Below are 16,014 nucleotides of genomic sequence, written 5' to 3' on the forward strand. Positions count from 1 at the left end.
TAAAAATCAAATTACTCTCTGAGTAAGTACACACAGGGACTCCTAGCTCTTCTAAATTCAGCCATTAAATATGAAGCTGAAATACTCTCAACCAGATTTTACTGTGATATATTCATGCCAAATCCAGAACTAGCACTCTGGGTAGAGATAAGAGACTTGGGCCAGGGACCTACTCAGACTTGTGAATCCTGTCAAGACTCTCGAACCTGTCACTCACATTTATCATCCCTTAATAAATGTTTAAAAGCATTGCTTTCTCTCTGCTTCCTTAAATTGTAATGTGGCTATGATTCAGGATATGACAAGGAATTAATATTTTACCCAAGGTTGGTTAGGTGCGGATGGAGTTGGGAAGAAGAAGGAAGAGAAAAGAGGCTGGGATTCAAAAAATAGAAACCTTTTCTAACAGTATTTTCAAGATCACCCTTGTTTCCAGAAAGGCAAGAATGGGGATAATGGGGATTTTAAGACATGGCTTTTATTGCTAGACTTGAAAATATCAAAACGCTGTGGGATAGTGCAAATGTCACAAAAGAAATCAGGCTTTTCTTCTTCCCTGCAAGACCAAATGTTTATAATAAGGTGTCATGGGCTAAGTCTCATGGCAAAGAACATAAATAAAATGATCTTACTTTGTTTTCTATCAAGAGGCAAAAGGAACAGAAATCTTCTTTGTTGGGTGGAGGTAGCACTTACCCATCAAACATCACCCTTCCTATTTTCTTTGCTTTGCTGAAATTCCAATTAAAACTTTCCTGTCGGTCTGTAGGGATAATGACAACAGGTTCCATATGACTAGACTTTGGCTACTGTCCTACTCTACAGGAATAGTAGTGTGGGACTTCAGAAATGGCCTAGTGTTAATAAGGGCCATAGGGGATGGAGCTGTACAGATTGCTAGGGACTCTGATCTGGTGTTTTCATTCATTTATCTTGCTTTTTCTCTGACATGTTCGCTGTCAGCAGCATAGCTAAATACTGAGGCATTCGAAGGTGGTTAACTTCTGCTCAGGCTGAGAAAATAGCTTTTGGAGTCCCTTATCACCAAACCAATCTGGTAAGCTCCGGAAACTAAAATAATATGTCGGAGGCAAATTCTCCTCTGTTGTTTGATGGTCTGAGAAGTTATTTTTTTCAATTTAGTTTAATTTAAGAACTCTTCTCTCCCCCTTCCAAATTGAGTTTTTATTTCCCCTGTTCATTATTCCAAATTCCTCTTGGACACAAAGTTCACAAGAATCTGGCATTTATATTTCTGCTGCTTTTAACCTGAAACTCTCTTATAACCCTTCCCAAAGTGCTCTCTCTGGCCTATTTTGTCTTCTGGGAACAGCTCCTTTAGAACAAGAATCAGGCATGTAGGATCTCTCTTTCTAGCCTCCTTTCTTGGCTCATTAGGAGCCAGCAAAATAATGGTCCTTGGGGTCAATCCTCAAACTCATTGTTCACTGATTTTCCTCAAAGAATAATGTAATTACAAGAGTAATAGACCCAGATATTAGTATCAAATTAACACATTTGCAGAATGTCTGCTATATACTGGATACTGTGTTAGGTTCTAAGGGAAGTATAGATACCTGCTTATCCTCAAGAGATTATAATTTCTCTATTTTTTTCTGTCGATTAATGACAGCTATAGCACAGTGGATAGAGAGGGACAGGAAGACATGGGTTCAGGTCATGCATATTGGCTCTGTGACTTGAGTAAGTCATTTAATTTCTTAGTGTTTCAAGTAACTTTCAATGATTATAAATTGGTGATGGTTTCCACTGGTAAAGGGAATTTCCTCATTGAGAGTTCTCAATACCAGTTAAATCACCTATATGTATATAAAGCTAATTGAATACCTAAGAGTCAAATACTAACTTGAGAAATGTCACAAAGTAGTTTGTGATTATGGGAAATAGTAGTGACTGGGGAGGGAGGACCATGGGATGGTTTCATGGAGATAAAAGGTTCCAGTTGGGTTACATTTTGGATAAATGGAGAAGAGTTTATGTTGGATTCTGATTACAAGGTTACTTTTCCATAGGAACCAAAAGGAACAGGGAAATGAAATGTGTCCAGAAACTTCTTAATTATTTGTTCCTTAACCCCAAAATGATTAGAAAAGGAGGAACTCAAAAAGATGCGAGTATAAGTAGCAGACACCTATGGGTCCATGCAGAGAGAGTATCAGGAAAGGCAATGGTCAGTTGATAAAATACTAGAGTGGTGAGGAAGAAAGAGGAAATGACCAAAGTTCCTCATGTATCTTTTTAAAATTTATTTGTTTGTTTTTTGTTTGTTACAATAAAATACCCAAGTCATTCCTTCCTTTCTTCCTTCCTTCATTCCTTCCTTCCTTCCTTCCCCTCCCTCCATTAGACAAGGCATCATTGGACAAAAATATGTATATGTATATCAAACGTTGTGTTACTTATTTCTATTTATCAGTTCTTTCTCAAGAGGTGGACTTATATCCTGGATCATTGCATTGCTGCTAGTAGAAAAGTCCATTACATGTCATGTATAAAATTCAATCAACATCGGATACCACAATTTGTTCAGCCATTCTCCAATGAATGGACACCTCTTCATTTTCCATTTTTTTGTCACCACAAAGAGTGTGGCTATAAATATTTTTGTACAATTCTTTCCCCTTATTATATCCTTGGGGTACAAACCCAACAGTGATTTGTTTGGGACAAAGGGTAGGCATTCTTTTAAAGCCCTCTGTTCATAGTTCCAACTTGACTTCCAGAATGGTTGGACCAGTTCACAACTTTACCAACAGTGTAATAGTGTCCCAATTTTGCCAAATCCCCTCCAACATTTATTACTTTCCTTTGCTGCCATATTGGTTGGTCTGCTAAGTGTGAGATGGTACCTCAGAGTTGTTTTAATTTGAATTTCTCTAATCAGGAGGGATTTAGAACACTTTTTCATGTGCTTATTGATAGTTTTTATTTCATCAAGTGAAAACTGCCTATTCATGTCCCTTGACCATTTGTCAATTGAGGAATTACTTTTTTTTGTAAATTTAACTTAGTTCCTTATATATTTGGGAAATTAAACCTTTTTCAGAGACTTTTATTATAAAAATGTTCTCCTAGTTTGTTGCTTTCCTTCTAATTTTAGTTGCATTAGATTTGTTTGCACAAAAGCTTTTTAATTTGTTATAATCAAAGTCATTCATTTTACATTTTGCAATGTTCTCTATCTCTTCCTTAATGTTCACCTAGTTTATTTATGATTTCACTCTTTATATTTAAGCCATTTACCCATTTTGAATTTATATTGATATAGGATGTAAGATGTTGATCTATACCTAATTTTTCCATACTGTTTTCCAATTTTTCCAGCAGTTTTTGCCAAATAGTGAGTTCTTATCCCAAGAGCTGTGGCCTTTGGGTTTATTGAATACTAGTTTGCTGAGGTCATTTCCCCCAGTCTATTCCACTGATCCACCCTTCTGTCTCTTAGCCAATATGATAGTATTTTGATGACCACTGCTTTATAGTACAGTTTAAGATCTGGTACTGTTAGCCTCTGTCCTACACTTTTTTTTCATAATTTCTTTATTAACCTGCTCATTTCTTACATGCAGTATTATTCCATCACAATCATATGTTACAACTTGTTTAGTATTCCCCAATTGATGGGCATTCCTTTAATTTACAGTTCTTTTCCATTACAAAGAGAGTTGCTGTAAATATTTTAAAATATATAGATTCTTTCCCTTTTTCCCTGATCACCTTAAGAAATAAACTGAATAGTGGTATTGTGAGTCAAAAGGGATACACAGTTTTATAACTCTTAGAGCATAATCCCAGATTGTCTTCCAAAATGGTTGGATCAGTTCATAATTCCACCGGAAGGAAATGTGTCCCCATTTACCCATATTCCCTTCAACATTTGTCATTTTACCTTTTTATCATTTTAAGTCAAACTGATAGGTGTAATATGCTACCACAGAGTTGTTTTGATTTTCATTTCTCTGATCAATAATTATTTAGAGCATTTTGTATAGTTATATATACCTTTGATTTCTTCATCCAAAAACTGTTCCTATCTTTTCACCATTTAGCAATTGAGAAATGGGTCATATTCTTATATATCTGTCAAAGTTCTCTATATTTTCATATGAGACCTCAATTCAGTTTCCATAATTTTTTTCTGAGCTTTCCTTCTAAGTTTTATTTGTACAAAAACCTTTTTAATTTAATGTATTAAAATTATCCATTGTACATCTCACACTGCTTCCATCTTTTCTTTTGTTTTATTTTGTTTTGTTTTTTTATAACCATTACCTTCCATCTTGGAATCAATACTCCAAGGCAGAAGAGTGGTAAGGGCTAGGCAATGGGGGTCAAGTGACTTGCCCAGGGCCACACAGCTAGGAAGAGTCTGAAGCCAGATTTGAGCCTAGGACCTCCCTCTTTATGCCTGGTTTTCAATCCACTGAGACACCCAGCTGCCCCCCTATTTCGTTTATTGATAAATTCTCCTCCTATCTATAAATATGATAGGTAATATGTTCCTTGTTCTTCTAATTTGCTTGTGATCTCTCCCTTTATGCCTAGGTCATATATCTTGAAAAGCATAAAATTTTATCAAACTCATTCATTCCAGGAGGTTTTGGAAATTCTATGTATGAGTAAAAAAAGATTAAATGTAAGATTGGCCTAAATTATTTCCATGGTCCCTTTCAACTATGAGATTACATGATTCTAATGTCTGATTCATTGTGATTCATTGACATTAAGACAACTTTGTTTAAAAGAAAATGGAGCATTTTGTGCTTAAGCAAAACAGATGCAGAATCCTCTTGAGTAAAAGCAATAATTCTTTATTATGCGAACCATTGAGTAAGACTTAAAATCCCTGATGTACAAAATTTAAAGGAGTAAAATACAAACAAATGAACATTTTGATATTGAAGTTTTTTAGTGTAGAAGCTGCTTTGCTTTCAATGAAGTGCAGGGATTTTCTTTCCCCAAGTTAAGAACTTCTCCAGCCCAGTTTTTTAGCAAAAGCTGGGACTTTGTAAAGTGCCACACATTCTCCCTATTCTTAATTGAGCCACTCTGTTAAGAGCTAATATGAACATACTGCTTTTCATTCTGGACTTGCTATTATACTGTCAAATGCCTACATGGACAGCTTGCTGGTGGCATAGGGTTGTGGTCTCCCCGATCTTGGGTTAATCAGATAAATCTCTGGGCAGTTCAGCAGTTAGGTGACTATAATTCTAGAGCTTATTTTGGAAACTCCTTCCTGAGATGAGAAGGAAAGATAAAACAATGATAGATTAAAACCCAATTTTCTGCATTCCCCAGACCACACTACTCCACAGATATTGAGGAAATAGCCTATAAGGTTGCCTATTGGACAAAGTAAAGGGAATGCTGAATGGGTATTGATGAGTAATAATTTATATTATATTTCTCATAGTATAAGCAGAGTTTAACCTGTCAGGGGTATGATCCATGCCTAAACAACACCAGAAGAAGGGTGAGTTCACTACAGAGAATTGCTTAAATGATTTTTTGAGATGTCACAGATTAGTTGTGTTATATAGAACAGCTCAACACCTTCTCTGATCCCTATCTCTGAATTCAAAGATTGGACTAAATAATCTTTAAAGTTCTCTCCAGCTGGCAAGCTAGGTTCAGATGATGTCCACTAGAATGGTGATAAGACCCAAAATGATGTCATATAAAAATTAGCTAAAGGACTAGAAAATATGCCACATGGAGAAGAGAATGTTTGAAAATACACAATAGCTGTCTTCAACAGGGAGAAGAAAGAATAGACTGTGTGTCTTGCAAATGGTGCCCTCAGTAAATGCTTATTAAGTTAGATCATAGGAAAAGAATTTAGAGCTGGAAGGGTCTCCAGAGACTATCCAGTCTAACCCTTTTCATTTTACAGATGAGGAAACTGAGGCCTAGAGAGGCCTAATGACTTCCAGGGAGGACATAGCCAGTTAGCATAAAACGTGAAATTTCATTTAAGGTCCTTTGACTCCATGGCCGTTTCCCCACCACAAACACCACATGACTTTGTTACTAATTGAACTGAATCAAAATCTAACTGACCCCAAACAGCAAGATGTGTACAGACAGATTGTTTCACATAAGGAAGGACTTTCTAAACATTAAAACTGTCTCAAAATGAAACAGGTAGCTTGATGAGGTGCTGAATCCCTTAGAGACCACCAAATAGAGACTGGATAATGAGTGCCCATTTTGCTGCATGATCTGGTACACAGTCACCATTTAATAAGTACATTTTGAATTAAATGGAAGTGGTTTGAATTGAACTGAATGATGCATAAAGGAATCACAGGTTAGGCAGGAGTGGAATTAGATGACTTACAGCCTTCTAATTCAAACTGTATATTTATTTCAAAATAAAATTTTATCTGATATTCTTTTGGTTTTTGTATCACCAGAAGTTCTTTTATGCCTTCCTCTTCAAGAGCATTATCTTATATAAGCAAAATACTTTAGAAGAAAAAGAGGAACAGAAAAAGTCAGACAAGCCATTCAGTATGTTGAAAAAGTCTGAAAAATATTTACAAGTTATCATGCCCATAGTTCTTCCACCTTTGAAAAAAAAAGTGAGCTGTCTCATTATTTCTCTGGACCCATGATTATGTTTTTTTTTAAACCCTTGTACTTCAGTGTATTGTCTCATAGGTGGAAGGGTGGGCAATGGGGATCAAGTGTCTTGCCCAGGGTCACACAGCTGGGAAGTGGCTGAGGCCAGGTTTGAACCTAGGACCTCCTGTCTCTAGCCCTGACTCTCACTCCACTGAGCTACCCAGCTGCCCCCCCATGATTATGTTTTGTAATTTTTCAACATTCAACAATTTTTCTTAATATATTTAATTCATTTCATTAGAAACTTCCTAATAATATAAAAAATTAACATTCATTTAAAATAATTTTTGATGTCCAAATTCTCTTCCTTCTTCCCTTCCTATTCCCTCTTTGAGAAAATAAACAATTTGATGTCAACATACATATGAAGTCATGCAAAATATATTTCCATATTAGCCATGTTGCAAAAAAAATTAAAAAATCAAAGTGAAACAAAAAAAGTAAAAAAGTATGCTTCTCTTAATTCAGAGTTCATCAATTCTCTCTCTGGAGGAGGAGGGCATTTTTAATCATGGGTCCTTTGGAATTGTCCTGGGTCATTCTCTTGATCAAAAGAGTTGTCATCTTCACAACATTGCTGATGCCATACACAATGTTACTCTGGTTGTAACATTCACTTTTGATCAGTTTTTTCTCTATATTTAAATTGTTGTGACTGTAAATTGTTTTCTTGACTTTGCACACTTCTCTCTTTCCATTCTTCTCTAAATATATCATACCAAATTGTAAAATTTTATGATCATATAACTCTTATTGTTCTAGATATTATAGGTAATACAAAGGTTATTTTGCCTTCAAAGAATTTAAATTTGAGAGATAAACTTTATTTGGTGAGAAATAGGAAGCCATTAAGAAAAATCATCTCCAAACTACCTGGAGACAAAACTGGAAGGACAACAAATGAATTTGAAATGGAACAGTTTTGCTAATGTTTTTGCAGTGATCAGTTCTATTCAGTAAAGAATAATGGGGATGTGACAAAATTGGGACATTAATGCATTGCTGGTGGAGTTGTGAATTGATCCAACCATTCTGGATAGTAATTTGGAACTATGCCCAAAGGGCTTCAAAAGCCCTTTTTTTTTGATCCAGCCATAGCACTGCTTGCTTTATACCCCAAAAAGATAATAAGGAAAAAGACGTACAAAAATGTTTATAGCTGCTCTCTTTGTGGTGGCAAAAAATTGGAAAATGAGGGAATGTCCTTTGATTAGGGAATGGCTGAACAAATTGTGGTATCTGTTGGTGATGGAATACTATTGTGCTCAAAGGAATATCACCTCTATTATTCAACATAGTACTAGAAACACTAGCAGTAGCAATTAGAGAAGAAAAAGAAATTGAAGGTATCAAAATAGGCAACAAGGAGACTAAGCTATCACTCTTTGCAGATGATATGATGGTCTACTTAAAAAATCCCAGAGAGTCAACTAAGAAGCTTGTAGAAATAATCAACAACTTTAGCAGAGTTGCAGGATACAAAATAAATGCACATAAATCATCAGCATTTCTATATATTTCCAACACATTAGAGCAGCAAGAGGTAGAAAGAGAAACACCATTTAAAATCACCCTAGACAATATAAAATACTTAGGAATCTATCTACTGAAACAAACACAGGAATGATATGAAAACAACTACAAAACACTTTCCAAATAAATAAAACTAGATCTAAACAATTGGAAAACCATTGATTGCTCATGGGCAGGATGAGCTAACATAATAAAAATGACTATTCTACCCAAATTAATTTATCTATTTAGCGCCATACCCATCAAACTACCAAAAAACTTCTTTACTGAATTAGGAAGAACTATAACAAATTTCATTTGGAATAACAAAAGATCAAGAATATCAAGGGAAATAATGAAAAAAAATGTGAAGGAAGGGGGTCTAGCAGTACCAGATATTAAACTATACTATAAAGCAGCAGTCATCAAAACAATATGGTACTGGCTAAGAGACAGAAGGGAGGATCAGTGGAATAGACTTGGGGTAAGTGACATCAGCAAGACAGTGTATGATAAACCCAAAGAGCCCAACTTTTGGGACATGAATCCACTATTCGACAAAAACTGCTGGGAAATTTGGAAAACAATGTGGGAGAAATTAGGTTTAGATCAACATCTCACACCCTGCACCAAGATAAATTCAGAATGGGCGAATGACTTGAATATAAACAGGGAAACTATAAATAAGTTAAGTGAACACAGAATGGTATACTTGTCAGATCTCTGGAAAAGGAAAGATTTTAAAACCATGCAAGAGTTAGAGAAAATTACAAAATGTAAATTAAATGGTTTTGATTATATTAAACTAAAAAGCTTTTGTACAAACAAAAACAATGCAGCCAAAATCAGAAGGGAAACAACAAATTGGGAAAAAAATCTTTATAACAAAAAACTCTGACAGGGGTCTAATTACTCAAATATACAAGGAGTTAAATCAATTCATTCCCCCATTGATAAATGGGCAAGAGACATGAATAGACAATTTTCAGGTAAAGAAGTCAAAAGTATCAATAAGCACATGAGAAAGTGTTCTAAATCTCTAATAATTAGAGAAATGCAAATCAAAACAACTCTGAGGTATCACCTCACACCTAGCAGATTGGCTAAAATGAAAGAAGGGGAGAGTAATGAATGCTGGAGGAGATGTGGCAAAATTGGGACATTAATGCATTGTTGGTAGAGTTGTGAATTGATCCAACCATTCTGGCTGGCAATTTAGAACTATGCTCAAAGGGCTATAAAAGAATGCCTGCCCTCTGATCCAGCCATACCATTGTTGGGTTTGTACCCCAAAGAGATCATAGATAAACAGACTTGTATGAAAATATTTATAGCTGCGCTTTTTGTGATGGCAAAAAACTAGAAAATGAGGGAATGTCCTTCAGTTGGGGAATGGCTGAACAAATTGTGGTATGTGCTGGTGATGGAATACTATTGTGCTCAAAGGAATAATAAACTGGAGGAATTCCATGTGAACTGGAAAGACCTCCAGGAATTGATACAGAGCATAAGGAGCAAAGCCAGAAGAACACTGTACACAGAGACTGATATACTATAGTAAAATCGAATGTAATGGACTTCTGTACCAGCAGCAATGCAATGACACAGAACAATTCTGAGGAATTTATGGTAAAGAACACTACCCACATTCAGAGGAAGAACTGCAGGAGAGGAAACATATAAGAAAAACAACTGCTTGAACGCATGGGTTGAGGTGGACATGATTGGGGATGTAGACCAGAAACTACCACACCAACGCAACTACCAACAATTTGGAAATAGGTCTTAATCAATGATACATATAAAACCAATGGAATTGTGCATCGGCTAAGGTGGGGTTAGAGGGTTTGGGGAGAGGGAATGAACATGAAACATGTAACTATGGGAAAATACTCAAAATAGAAATAAAGATATATTTTAAAAATAAAGAATAGTGGGATTTCCATATTAGAGTTCTATTATCTCAATGCCCAAGCATTTGGAAGTGTCAGTGCCAACTTAAAAAAGATAAAGACCACAAATTACACTAGTGGAAATTATCTAAAAATCATTGCTAAATATTATAATGGCTTGGGAAAGAAATTGAATACCATAAGATTAAAGGTGGTATATTCATCATGGCTGAACATTGAAGGCAAGGGATGCATAAGGGAAAAGTTGACTTGAGAAGAAGATTTCCTAAGATGATGATATACGATAATAAGAATAGATTTCTAGATCACTACTTAAAATATAAGATTGACAGTCCTCTAGTCAGCAATGTAGTGACTAGCAAAAATTATTAAGGTATTTGTCTTATAGGTCTAATCTAAAGGGATTTAAACTAAAAGGGATGGGGAGGTAGCAACCTGACATCATCAAGTGAAATAACATACAAAATAGATAGAATGAAGGAGTAATCATAGGTGTAATCACTAGAAATTCTTAGGTTACAAAATTCAAGAAAGTAGTCATTGTTAAAAAAAAACCTTGCCATCAAATATCTGATATACTGAGAGGCAGTATATTCAAAGCACTGTCTTTGAAGTTAGAAGACATGGATACAAATCTTGCCTCTTTCACTTACTACTTATATGACTTTAAGCAAGTCATTTCTCATTTCTATGTCTCAATTTTCTCAGATATAAAAAGGAATGATAGTGTTACATGGGTTCTGAGGTCTCTTTGAGTACTAAATCTACAATGCTATAATTGATACACAAAGTTTAACAGGGTTAAAGGGGCTCCCCATACTGACAAAAAGTCCAAATCATTCACCTATTTTCATGTGTATATAGTTGGATCAGAATTCAATATATATTTATTAAGCAACTACTATACAAAGTGTTTCCCAGAATTTTGGGTACACCTTGTATGCCAGTCATCTGTGAATAAGTGCTAAGAAAATATAAAAATAAAAATGAAACATTTTTGATTACAAGGAATTTAAATCCTATTGTGAAGGACACAAGTTAATTATGAAGGACAATTTCTAAACAATCTAAACAAATCTAAACAAAAGGAGTTCTAGAAAGCATAAATGAAGGATAGGGAAGAGTGGATTGTGTATCTAGAGAGATAGGGAAGAGATTGGAATGAGAAAAGAGGGACTGGAAGCCAGGGAAGTAAACCTCAGTTGAGACAATCTAAAACTCAGAATTACCAGGATTCTGAGTGAATTAATAAGACACTAGGTTATCATTCTTTTTCCAGTAGTAAAAATAATGTTGATTTGTTTATCAATATTTGAGCAAGATAGGAAAGGGGTGAAGAGAGGAGAAAGCTAATTTAAAAGAGTAAAATTCATTTCTAGCCTTTAGTCCCACTAATAATCAAAGTAGACATAGGGGTATTTTAGGGTCAAGCTGTTTAAAAAGAAGTGAAGCCTATTTAAAGTAATTCTCTTTATCCAGGCAGCTCTGCTCTAGGATTCATTCCATTCTTGGGTAGATCTCAACACTAAGACTATGAGGAAAGACTCAGGAAGGTTTTCATGCCTGGAGAAATGGTGTGTCAGGGTTGGAAAGGGTGGCAGGGCTGATATCCAGTCCCTAGACCTATTTGCTTTTCTGTCTGTGTGTATAAATGCATTTTAAAATACCTACATGTGAGCATATAATTATATAAGTATTGTAGTAAGGAAATTAAGATATTGATTAAGATATTGACTAAAATAAGATATTTAATAAAGAGATCTCTGAGAGTATAAGCAAGGTAGAGAGCAATGCATGAGACCAGAATGTGGAAGGAAGAGCACAGGAACAGATGCTGGTCAGTTGATGATGTCCTCATTTGCTCACTAGGCTTCAGTGGGTGAGCTTGCTTGTCTCTGGCTGCTGTTGGAGACAGGCATCTGTGACTTTATTCTTGGCTGATGGAAGGGAAGAGAGACCTTTGAATCCCAAATGAAGAGAGTTTCTATTTTCCTGATCAAGAAAAGTCATCTTTAAGAAGAAACTGATAGATCTGTTTTGCTGGATAACAGTTTTGGAGAAGGAGAAAGATAGAAGCTGTTTGTCTGGTCTCTGGGCAATGCCAGGGTCAGTTAGCAGCTGCCATCTTGGCTGACTGAATTTATATAGGCTTGGCGACTCTCTTTATCAAATTAAGTTAATTAAATAAAGATTTAGATAGATTTATAGTCAGATACGTTTTTGGGGTTTTTAGTAAGTGCTAGGCAGTTTTAGTGTAGTCAGAAGAAACAAAGGCTCTGTCGTGAGCCAGATGTAGAAAGTGGGTGGAAAGTTAGTTCCCTGTTAGTTTAAGGCTTTCCCTGTTATTAATTCTTATATCCATATTATCATACATAAATAAACAGCAGATAGATAGATAGATAGATAGATAGATAGATAGATAGATAGATAGATAGATAGATAGATAGATAGATAGATAGATGGAATTTATCTCCAAGAACCTTCAATACTGACTCAGGGAAGGGAAGCCATCCCTGGCTTTCCTTCAGGGAGGAGAGTTAAAAGATACTTTTGTTGATATCAAAGTATCTTATCACATCCTCCTCCTCACAACTCCAATTTATCCATATTATTTCTTCAGCATATACTCTTGCACATATAGCCATATACACTTGTATATATTTAATCCACATGTTTAGATCTTAGGCATTTGCTGCAGATGGGACAATGACCTGCACACGGAATTAAATAGATCCAACAAGGTTCACATTTCTGAAGCTGATTGCAAAGTTATCATCCTAAAGTGGGCACTGCCAGAAAATCCCACTAATTATAAGGCAAAGACACAATATGATTTAGAAGTTCAGAGCAGAGCAGGATCATTAATGTTTGGACTAATCACGAAAGGCTTCATGAACAAGGTGACATTTGAGTTATGTCTGGGAGATCTTCAAAGGATTTGTATAGGGAGGGTAACGTAGGAGGGGTAAAAACACTTAATCCTAGCATTTGAATCAGTACCTTGAGAGAGTAATTTGGGGGAAGGAAGGATCAGTGGCTCTTACAGTGCAGCTCATTGGTCCTTAGGATTCCTGAAACATCTGAGATTCTTTTGGCTTGAAAGGATCTATTTGCTACATTCATTTGTGCAATATATATAACTTTCCTCCTTGCAGACTCCTAAATTTTATATATGTAGCACGTTTCTGATAGCTTTGGTCCTAATCATGCAATCCCTTCACTCTATGGTACAAACCTGTCATCTTATCCTCTTCCAAAAATCAATATCCAAGATATAGAAATCTTTTTGTTAAGGGATAGAGAGAATTCATGTATCATCCCATCTTACATAAGCAGCAGCATACCAACTGAAATTAGAAATATGTGTGTATATATGTAAAAAAAATAGATGGCTGTGCATTAGGGAATCATGATATTTTTTTCAAAACATGCACTTGATCGATTATACTTTCTGCCTAGTCTTAGCTTTCCATTTTCTCCTACTTTATCTATATTTATTTCATGCTTGACCTTGGAGTCATGTTCCCATCTGTAAAATTATATGGATACCATCTCTGGTCCTAGAAGCCAGAATGAGGATTTCAACATCCTCCTTCACCTTCATACCTTCATTCCTTGAGTTTATTTCCATATCTTCTCCTTAGCAATTATTGGGGGGGGGAATGAGTGAGAAGCAGCAAGTCAGAGACACATAGAAACACACAGAAAGAAACAGAGGAAAAGAGGAATTTGAGAAACAGAAAGGACACAGAGAGACAGAAAGAAAGAGATGAGAGAAAAGGAGAGAAGAGAAAAAGAAACACACATAGAAAGAGGGAAAGGTTGTCTTCTACAGTAAAAGTGACAGATCATTACTCCTCTTTCCCTTTATAACAAACTCCAGCAGTGTTTGTTTTATCACAGGCCACTGGACAAATGCCCTTTTGCCTTTGGGGATCATCAGACCCTGTCTCTGAGATGTTTACAGAACATAACATCCCTACTCCCTTCCTTCTCATCTGTCTTCTCCACTGCCCCAAACCCCAAACCGGGTCCTTATTATACTGGTACCTATCAAAATCTTGATCCACGAAACTGGTTGCTGTTGCTGTCCACCTTGCTGACCTTTCCTGGGACTTGACAACTTGTCTTAAAATTCAGACTCATTTTCTCTGTCCAGAAATGCTCATCCCCCCTTTTTTGGCAACTGTGTATTTATTAAATCTATGACACAAGTTGGATTGTAGGCAGACAAGCTAAGAAAACAAGGAGGGGCACTGTGGGATTAGAAGGATCTTAGAGAAAACCACTTCCTAGCTCTTTGTCAAATCCCATTTGGGAAAGTGAAGGCGAACAAACACTTTGGTAAGCTACTGTCTTATACTATAATCACCTAGAGGATAGAGATCTGGACTATGAAGTTCCCTCTGTGCTGGGAAGCCCCTGCCACATGCAATTAAGCATTGAACAAATGTTTGTTGATGCTAATGATATCTTTAATGTGTCTTGACAGAGAATGCCTTTAAGGCTTCTTGTCATTGTGAATCTTTGGTTTCATCCCCTCCTCAGTTTAATGCTCAGATTATTTTCTACCTCAAAAAAAAAGGTGGGGTGACTTTTAGTCATTGACTTTGTCTCTTAAAACCTGTTAACTTTGAGAGAGGACAGATTCAACAAAATTTCCATGAGAAGCAGGTAATATATCACCTTTATGACAAACATGAAATAAGAGTTCATCTAGCCCAGGGGTTTTTAACCTGCGGTCTATTACCAAGTTCTTTTTTGTGTTTTAATAACTATATTAATAGAAATGACTTCCATTTTAATCCTTTATATTTAATTTTATGCATTTAAAAATATTCTTCTGGACCTCCACGAACTGATACGGAGTGAAATGAGCAGAACCAGGAGAACATTGTACACAGAGACTGGAACATTCTGGGATGATCATCTGTAATCGACTTTGTTACTTATAGCAATGCAATGATCATAGACCATCCCAAGGGACTTACGAGAAGGAATACTAGGCACATCGAGAGAAGGAATTCTGAGAATAGAAACACAGAAGGAAAATATTTGATTTTCACTTCTTTATATGGATATTGGATGTGGGGTTCTGATTTTTAAAAGATTATTACAAAAATCATTAATATGGAAATAGGTATTGAGTGATAATACATGTAAAACCCACTGGAATTGCTTGTTGGCTCTGGGAGGGGAGAGAAAGGGGGAGGGGAAAGTACATGAATCATCTAAGCATGGGAAAATATTTTAATAACATATTTTAATAAAATAAAATAAAAATAAAAACATTCTTCTGGGAAGAGATCTATAGGCTTCCTCAAACTGCCAAAAGAATCCATGATACAAACAGAACTCCTGATTGAGTCCATCCCCTTCATCTTACAAATGAGCTAGAGAAATGAAGTGACTTGTTCATCCTCCCAAAGGGAATAAGAGAAGAGTCAAATATAGGATATGAATCTAGGTTGTACTGCTCTGTCTTCAGGGAGCTATGGAATTTTTAGGAACATATGGAAATGAATAGTTATCTTTCAATCAAAGAAAACCTCCTTATTTAGACATACAAATTTATATACCATCCATTCAGTCTCATAACATAAGTGATTACCTTATATATAAATTAAATCATTGTATCAAAGATCGATGACTTCATCAATATCTTACAACCCATCTATATCTTGATAAATAAAGTCTTGGGATAATACCTAAGGCTCAAAGAGTTTATATGACTTATCCAAGGCTCACTTGTTGGCTAGTAAATATGTTGGAAGTAGGATTTGAACCTAGACCTTTCCAGAATCCAAATCCACCACACTACCCACTCTATCTTATAGTCTCAGACGACTCAGTTAGCTTTCTATAAATACACATTTACGAACAAATCCATGGATCACTTGGATAAGTCATTATGATTCAGCAAACAGAGCATATGAAA

The sequence above is a fragment of the Gracilinanus agilis genome, chromosome 2 (genome assembly GCF_016433145.1).
Source record: "Gracilinanus agilis isolate LMUSP501 chromosome 2, AgileGrace, whole genome shotgun sequence".
Lineage (NCBI taxonomy): Eukaryota > Metazoa > Chordata > Mammalia > Didelphimorphia > Didelphidae > Gracilinanus > Gracilinanus agilis.